Raw genomic sequence first — 9695 nt, 5'->3', positions numbered from 1 at the left:
ATTTCCCCAGAGTTCAAATTAAGCCATCATAATACAATCTTCCCCACTGGGTGGAGAAGATATGCCAGCAGCACCCTGAGGTCTTAATTACTCTCTGAAGGGTAATTTTAATGTCTAACCCACAGACCTGATTTTGCAGTTGAGTTTTCTGATGGCTAATGATGATCTCTCCACTGTTGAAAAATGTTGTTCAACAGCGACACAAGCAGCTGGAAATTTAGCATCAAGGTACAACTTCCATGACATTTAACTGTGCATTGGTCTGATCTCTCCCACTACACTGAAAAACAAAAATCTCATCTTCTTTATTTTTGTATCTACCTCCAACACCCTTGATCAATAAATTATTTGTTGAAAAAATTATTAAACCTATTAGTATGTGGTAGCCCATCCCTACCTTACTGGTAGAACATAAGCTTCTTGAGGGTAGGGAATGTTCATTTTTTTCACAGTGCTTTCTAGTAATAATCACGAGCATTTATATAGCATGTTTAAGGTTTGCAAAATATTTATTTTATTTTTTTAAGTGATAAACATCTTTATTTATAGTTTGGGGTTCCAATTTTTATGCCTCCTTCCCTCCCTCCCCACTTCCCTGAGGGGTAAACAATCAAATAAAAGTTATACATGTACAATTATATAAAGCATGACCACATTAGTCATTTTGTATATGAAAATTGGAATAAAAGAAAAAAATGAAAGAAAGTGAAAAATAGCACACTTCAGTCTGTGTTCCATCACCATCAGCTCTTTCTTTGGAGGTGGATAGGATGTTCCATCATTAGTCCTTTGGGATTGTCTTAGATCATTGTATTGCTGAGAATAGCCAAGGCATTCACAGTTCCTTATCAAACAATACTGCTGTCTCTCTGCACAACTTTCTCTCTTTGTTCTGCTCTCTTCACTATACATCAATTCATACAAGGCTTTCCAGACCTTTCTGAAATCATCCTGTGTGTCATTTCTTATAGCACAACAATATTCCATCACCATCACACACCACAGCTTGCTTAGCCATTCTCCGGTGGATGGGCATTCCTGCAAAGCACTTTATAAATATTATCTCATTTTATCCCTAAAACAATCCTGAGAGGTAGGTGCTATTATTGTCCCCATCTTACAGATGGAGACACTGAAGCAGATAGGTTTAATGGCTAGTCAAGGATCACACAGCTATTAAGTATCTGAGACTGGATTCAAACTCAGATCTTTTTTACTCTGAATCTGGTGCTCTATACATTATGCCACCCAATTGCCATAGTAGTTGCTTATTAAACGTTACTAGAAATGGATTTAATGAGGAGATGGGGAGAAGGGAGGCTTGATGCAAGTTACTCCAAGAAGGGAAGCTAGCTCTACTCACTTGTAGGTGTTTTTGTTTTTGTTTTTGTGAGGCAGTTGGACTTGACTTGCCCAGAGTCACACAGCTAGTAAGTGTCAAGTGCCTGAGGCTGGATTTGAACTCAGGCCATAACTTGTTCTTTTGCAAGCTAAAACAAAGACCATATAGGATGTAGACCTACAGATAGCTTCCACTTTACCCACTTAAAGTGATTCTTACATAATGTGAATTTGCCCCTATCCACCCACTTCACTTAGCCTATATAACAAATCATTGCACAAAATAATGCCTTTACACAAGTCATAAGATGTACTAAAATGCAGGCATATTAAATACTATACCAGGATAGTAAACAGAATTATGAAATGAAAGGTAAAGTTAGTGATAAAATATGGACAGTACTATACAGTAAAGCTAACATAGGTGTGGAGAATGTTGGGGCAGCTGGGTGGCACAGTGGATAGAATGCTGGCCTGAAGTCAGGAAGATTCATCTTCCTGAGTTCAAATCTGGCCTCAGACACTTTCTAGTTGTGTGACCCAGGACAAGTCACTTAACCCTGTTTGCCTCAGTTTCCTTATCTGTCAAATGAACTGGAGAAGGAAATGGCAAACCACTCCAGTATCTTTGCCAGAAAACCCCAAATGGGGTCACCAAGAGTCACACACAATTAATTGACCACTCACTGCACCTACCCTTGATCACTGGTGATCAGCTAGGGAACTTTTTTTATGAAACTATCAAGAGTTGTTTGGACCATGGCTGTCTTTTCTTCTCTCCCATATCTGATGATAGCAAAAAATATTATCCTCAACTAGTCTTTCCTAATTCTTTAAACGTAGACCAAGAACTGTCTATACTTAATGGGTGGAGCACTAAACTCAAAGTCGGCAACCATCTCCCCTCCCCGCTAGACACTTAGTATCTGCGTGATCCTGGTAAAGGCATTTAATTTCTCTGAGCCTCAGTTCCCTCATCTGCAAAATGTGGATGATAATAGGCCCTACCTCACATGGTTGTAAGTCAAATGAATGAATATGACTCCATGAATGGGTGGAAAAACCCCACATTTATTAAGTGCTTACTATGTGACCGGCACAGTGCTAAGAGCTACAGATACAAATGTAAACAAACAAAACAGTCTCTGCCATCAAAGAACTTCCCTTCTAAAAGGGGAAGGCTATATATAGAATTGGGGGAGGGATGTGCAGGGGGAAAGATGGCAGGGAAATATGTGGTGACCTAGATTCTAGGAAAGAAAAGGGAAAAGCAGGGTCCCAGAAACAACCCAAATTCTGGTGAGAGGAGAATGAGGGGAGATGACCAGAGTGTAATCATGATGGTTTGTAGGGGCAGTTAAGTGGCGCAGTGGATAAAGCACTGGACTTGGAGTCAGGAGGACCTGAGTTCAAATCTTACCTCGGACACTTACTACCTGTATGACCCTGGGCAAGTCACTTAACCCCGATTGCCTTAAACATCCAGGGCCATCTCCAGTCATCCTGATATATATCTTACCACTGGACCAAGATGGCTCTGGAGGAGAGAGTGAGGTTGGTGACCTTGCACAGCCCTCCCTCACTTAAATCCAATTCAGTACAAGTCATGAAATCACCCCTTGTCCTCTTTGAGAACAAGAGACAAACAATGACAACAATATGGTTTGTAACACTCAGGTTTGGACTCACTCTTCCAATCTGCCCCAGCCTGACAGTTTGGGTCCCCAGAGGGACAACTGCTAATGTTCTCAAAGTTCTAAGGTGGGAGGGGGAATGGAACAAAGATTTATTAATCATCTACTATGTGCCAGGAACAATTCTAAGTGCTTTACAAATATTATTTCAATTAATCCTAAGGGAAACCCTGTGGTTCTAAGAATAACACTGTGGTTAACTACCCTTCTAAACTATACATCACATGCCCCTACTAGTGTGCTTCCCCTTAACAATCATCCATTAGAATGCTTTAGCAAAGGCATTTTCTGGAATATCATAGCAAGTACAGTAGTAATAATGTATTTTTAAAAAGTCTGGGACACATTCTTCCAAAAATATGTACAGTCTTGGGAGGGGTGTGGGGCACAAATTTAAAGTTCAGTGGTAGCAAGGCACATATGTGGGGAACATACCTGGTCAAAGCAGCTCACAATTCCAGAAACAGAGGTCCCCTGGAGAGTCCTCCCAAAGTTCACTGCTGGGCACGGGGTCAGAGTTGAAGGGATGACACTCACTAAGGCAGTTGCTGCTGCACAGAACTAAGAAGATTACTGTGGACAGGGGGGACCACTGTACTCCCTGGGCTCGATCTTCAAGGGGCAACAGTGATCTGTGACCTCTTCAGCCACTGGCTTGTCTAAGTGGCAGCTACTGTGCTATCTTCAGCTGGAGTGCTTTGGTGTTCCTTCAGCCAAGGAAACAACCCTTAGCCCAGGACTAGCAGAAGCTTCTTCTCTGACCCTCTCCAGGAAGAAAGGAAGGGAGGTCTGGCCTTTCTGGTTGGATAATTCTTCCCCATTTAGAGCAAATTGTCTCACTAATAGACTCTTCCTTTGTTAATGTTGATTAGCCAGATTCTGGACAAGGACCTTTCCCATTTCGGGGTCTTATGCAGATGAGTGACTAAGGACCAAGGTCTGATGGCAGTTTTGCCCTGGGAAACACTTTTTTGTCTTTGTTGGCCTTCTTTTGGAAGTTGAGCTGTTCAAGCCACTGGCCTCTCAAGGACTTTTCCTTTATATTTCAATGTCTCTGTCATTTTATTTCTCCACCTTTCAGGCTCTATGGAAGTCTCACTGGGTTCACAATTACAGAGATACTATATGAAAAGCACTTAGCAAACCTTAAAGTTTTATGTAAATGTGAGTAGCTATTTATTTGTTATTCCATATAGGAATTTTGATCAAATAAAATGCAAAAGATGTTTCTTTAAAGTTCAGTTTAATTTTGGTGAGCAGGAGGAGTTCAGAGAAACCTGGAAGGACTTGCATGAACTGATGATGAGTGAGATGAGCAGAACCAGAAGAACAGTATACACAGTATCATCAACATTATGTGTTGATCAACTGTGATAGATTAGATTCTTCTCACCAATCCAAAGGTACAAGAAAATTCCAAAGGACTCATGATGGAAAAGGCTCTCCAAATCCAGGGAAAAAAAAGAACTGTGGAATATGGATGCTGATTGAACCATACTATTTCTTTTGGTTTTGGTGCTGTTTTCCTTTTTTGTTCTCATTCTTCTCTTTATAACATGACTAATGCAGAAATATGTTTCATGTTATTGTATATATAACCTATATCAGATTGCCTTCTGTCTAGGGGAGGGAGGGAGGGAGGAGAGGGAGGCAGAAAAATTTTAAATTGGAAATCTTATATAAACAAATGTTGAAAACTATCTCTACATGTAATTGGAAAATAATAAAATACTTTTATCAGGAAAAAAAGCTCAGTTTAAGTTAATCTACTTCAGGCATTTAATAAATGTTTATTGATTGATTACTTCCCTTCTCATTTGGGAGTTTTGTCTATTTGACCTAATGAGTCCTGGTAGATAGGGCAACTAGGTGGTACAGTGGATAGTGTGCTGGGCCTGGAATCTTCCAAGGTTCAAATCTGACCTCAGACACTTATGAGCTGTTCAGCCCTGGGTAAATCACTTAACCCTGTTTACCTCAGTTTCCTCATCTATCAAATGATCTGGAAAAGGCAAAGGCAAACCATTCTTGTATCTTTGCCAAAAATAACAAAAACAAATAGGATCACAAAGAGTCAGACATGACTGAAAAATGACTCAACAATAACTGATAGGATGTGATTGGTAGGCTCATGTGACTTAGAGAAGACCAATAAAATCTAGCCTTACCTATATGTAGAATAGGTGGACATCCATACGGCCCGTGTAGCCCTATTCCTAAAACTACCACCAACCAATACAGCGCCTGAAATTCTTCCTTCAATTTGCTTGTGCTAATCTTTGACCTCTTGGCTGTTGTTGTTGAATCATTTTATTTAGAGTCATTTTTTTTCAGTTGTGTCTGACTCTTCATGACCCCATTCGGGGTTTTCTTGGAAAAGATACTGAAGTGGTTTGCCATTTCCTTCTTCAGCTCATTTTGCAGATGAGGAAACTGTAGACCTTATTTTAAAATGAACACATCTCTGGGGAGAGGACAGTCAGTATCTCCTGAGATTGAGTTCATTAGATAGTCTCTTCTGAGGACAAGGAAGTTTCAGGGAACAAGAGAAAGATAAGGCTGAGATGGGGAGAGGAGAGCAGAGCACTAAAGACAGGATCAGCCAGCAGAAACCCTCACCCCTCTGCCTAGGTTATATACTGAAGGGATAGTGCTAGGAAGTGGGGCCTGGGATTTCACTGGCAGAAGGAACTCTCAGAAAAGGAAACTCCACCTACCAATGCCAGTTGGCACCTTCTCTACAATTTATAGCCTTAAGGAGTCACCTTCAACCCTGAGAAGTTAAATGAGCGGTCCAGCTTCTAAGTGTCAAAGGAGGGATTGAATCTACATCTTCTGGGCTTGGGTGCAAGATCTGTAGCCTCTATGCCACATCGCCATACCTGACACCCTGTCTGGAGGCAATAATATATGGAAGAACTCTTTAGGAAACTTAAAAGTTTCCCAAGATGCCTATCTCGGGGGAGGTGAGATGCACCAGGAGAGCTTGGCTTAATCATGGTTAAAGGTAGCTTAGTGTTACAGTGAATAGAAAGCTTGACTCTAGGGTAAAGAAGATCTGAATTCAAATCCTAGCTGTGTAACCCTGGGCAAGTCATTTAACCTCTATTTAACCTCTATCACCCTCAGTTCCCCCTTTGTAAAATTGGAATAATAATAGTGCTTGTTGTGATGATCAAGTGAGACATTTGTAAAGCATTTTATAAACCTTAAAGTGTTATGTAAATGCTAACATTGAACAATATTATTCTCTCTCGGGGCTGTCCTGTCATATCCGCCCCCCCCCCACCCGCCCCAGAAATGTTCTGAAGCAAATTTGAAGATCCAAACAGGTGATCAAATATGAGCACCATCAATGTCCATATCTGGGGCTAACAAGAGCCAGGGTTGCTTCCAAAGGTGAGACCTCTCAATCCTTCCAACTGTGCCTTGGGCCAAAGCCAAGACAGGCTGAAAATCAGATGGCTCTCAGACTAGCTGGGGGGGGAAATATGTGAGTGCAATTTTAATTAGAACAGGCTAGTTCCACAGAGGAGAAGCTACAGGGACTTTGAGAGGCAGAATAAGGTTTCCATGGCAACCACTTGATAATGAATGTGTTTTCAAGCTGCCTGACATGACTTACACCTGGGGTGGGATTAGGCTCAGGCTCTTGGAGGACACTGCTGCAGGCCCAGGGAAAGTCACAGAGGAACAAGCCGACTTGCTTTGGCTGCCTAATGTGGGAAGATTAAGCTTGGTTTACATACTTCACTAAGGCTAAAGAGGAAATTTTCTTGAACTGGTTATGTGGGTAGCCAAAGGCCTGTCATTTTTTAGGCATAAATGGGCTGGGGAGAAAGGAGGTCAAACTTCTTGAATACTATCCATTTATTTATTTTAGCTGCCTCAGCTCTCCAACTATTGCATCGATGGTCCATGACAGAAAAGATGAGGTCTCCCATCTGTCTAGTTCCCTCCACTCCCTATTCCAGTGTATAATTCACAGCACCTGACTGATTTTGCATCCATTCTGGACTGAGCAGCCTTCTAGGCATTGGCAAGGGATAAAAGAGAAGCTGGGCTGGATTGAGATAATCTTGAGTTTATCTGAGACAGTCACATCCACCCACTTAAACCCTTAACCTCTAGCTTTAACAATGGCCAGTCTTCCTTTGAGGTAGGGCACAGAATTCCACAAGCAGACCAATCTCCCCCTAAACAGTGGCCCTTTCAATATAAAGGGAGAGTCAGAACATATACATTTGGATACCTACAAAAGAATGATCCACATTACAATCAACCAAGGCTAGAAATACACACCATTATTTGTTATTAATAACTATCTGTAGACAAAAGACCAGGAAGTCACTGATTGAGAAGCATAGAGAAAAGCTTGATGTTTAATTGAGCAATGCAGAACTTGTGTAAGATCACTCATTCAGGCTAGAGTTTGAAATTTTCTGAGAAGATTCAAAATGGAGGTTTAGTTTGGTTTAAAGATTTTAGAGGACACTGCAATTGATGGGATGAGTTTGCTTCTCCTGTCTCAGAAATAAGAGTTGGGATGATGGCCTCTTCTGGCTCATGGTAGATGGGAGGTCATGTCGTTAAATGAGATTTCATCTTCTGCAGAATTTTAGACACTAAAGAAGTTTTCAGATCTTATCATAAGTTACATGTGATCGTGGGGTATGATTGTGTTGGAGGGCAGGAGAGTGTTCCCCAAACCCTGTCCCAAACCATCATCACCTCCCTTCCTTCCTATTTTGGGTTTCTAGTTACCAGTACTTGACCCTGAGGACTGCTGTTGTTGTTGTTTGCCCTTCATTCTTTTTGTTTTTGTTTTGTTTTGTTTTGTTTGCGGGGTAATGGGAGTTAAGTGGCTTGCCCAGGGTCACACAGCAAGTAAGTGTCAAGTGTCTGAGGTCCGGATTTGAACTCAGGTACTCCTGAATCCAGGGCCGGTGCTTTATCCACTGCGCCATCTAGCCGCCCCCTGTTTGCCCTTCATTCTTGAAGAGGACCAATGACATCAGGAGGGTGATGTCTTGACTTGCAAGTGAACTGGATTTAAGTGAGGCAGAGCTGAGCAAAGTCATCAGCCTCACTCTCTCCTCCAGAGTCATCTGAGTCCAGTGGCAAGACATAGGTCAAGACAACTGGTGATGGCCCCAGATGCAGTAGGGGACCTTGGCCTTTGGTCTTTCCCAAATCTCAGTTTGTCTGAGGCAATGCCCATTCACTAATTCAGTAATTAAAGACTAGGTATGAATTGAGGCAAAAGATGGCCTAGTTTGTCTTCAAAAAAGAATCAGGGGGGAGCTAGGTGGCGCAGTGGATAGAGCACTGGCCTTGGAGTCAGAAGGACCTGAGTTCAAATCCAACCTCAGACACCTGACACTTACTAGCTGTGTGACCCTGGGCAAGTCACTTAACCCCAATTGCCTCACCCCCCCCCAAAAAAAAAGAATCAGGCTGGGAAAGGAAGACCCTCAGAGTTTCTAAACAGAGTAGAAACAATTGCTATTTACACCCACTCTGAGCCATCAAAACCCAAACAATAAGCAAGTGAGGCTTGGGCTGGGGCTTATTGTTGACCTGGGAATATATTAAAATGATCTCACAAAGCTATTGAGGGTTCATAAGAAATCTATGCCCACTTAACCTGATACACTAAATGAGAAGTTAGCCTCAGCCCTCTTACTCAGCCAAAACTTCAGTACAGGCCTGGTTTGGCTAGAGTTTGAGGATGGGGGACACAATAGAGGCTCTGCAATGCCAAGCAGACAGTTTGAATGAGATCCTCAGGAATATTTCTGAACTTCTGTTGGTTCAACTCATGAGGCCTTGCTCCCAGAAGTCTCACAGAACCATCTACTTAACTATTCCAGAATTGTTCGGTATATTCAAAAAGCTGTCAGTTCTTGTATAGTGCTAGAGACCATTTTTTCCCTTGTGAATTTTCCTCGTTCCCTTTAAACAGAGAAAACACAGAAGTGGAAGAAGAGGCAGGGGTGAAGAGAGAAATCAGGAAGCAGACACTGCCTGCTTTCTTCTTCCTCTTAAGCAACAAAGTCTGTTCCTGGGACTTGATTGGCCCCTACCTTCCTTAATGCAGCCTCCTGATCACCCCTAAGGACCTTCGATACTGGGCTTGGGACATGCCTTCTCTTTCACTAGAGCTATTGAATCTATTACACATTAAATGATGATCTAAAGGTAAATGAAATGTTTTAACTGGTAGAGATCCCCCTTGACCTTTATTGACTTAAATAAAATAGATAAAAATTGACCCATTGACTTAAATGAATAGATGATAAAAATCAGCTCTCGTGACCTGTATCTTCATTACTCTTTAGCCACCCACAAGGGTGGTCACACCTTAGATCCTAGCATCACCCATAACTGCCATTTTCCTGATCTTGAACTCTCAAGTTCCCCTCTTTCATCACTGTTTTTTTCCATTTCTTCTGCCTACATCTACTTCTCACTATGACCTCCAACCATTCTATACCTCTCTGTTCACATAATCTATTACCCCCTTGCAATCTTGACCCTATAGTTGATCGTTTCAATTATACACAACTCTCTCCCCTCGACTCCTTTCCTTGTCCTATAACTCCAGTCCTTGCCAACTCCAACACTGAGTTAATCCCATCTACCTTTGCCACTTCTCCT

Source organism: Dromiciops gliroides, chromosome 2 (assembly GCF_019393635.1).
Source record: "Dromiciops gliroides isolate mDroGli1 chromosome 2, mDroGli1.pri, whole genome shotgun sequence".
Classification (NCBI taxonomy): Eukaryota; Metazoa; Chordata; class Mammalia; order Microbiotheria; family Microbiotheriidae; genus Dromiciops; species Dromiciops gliroides.
Note: the sequence above shows the minus strand (reverse complement) of the source record.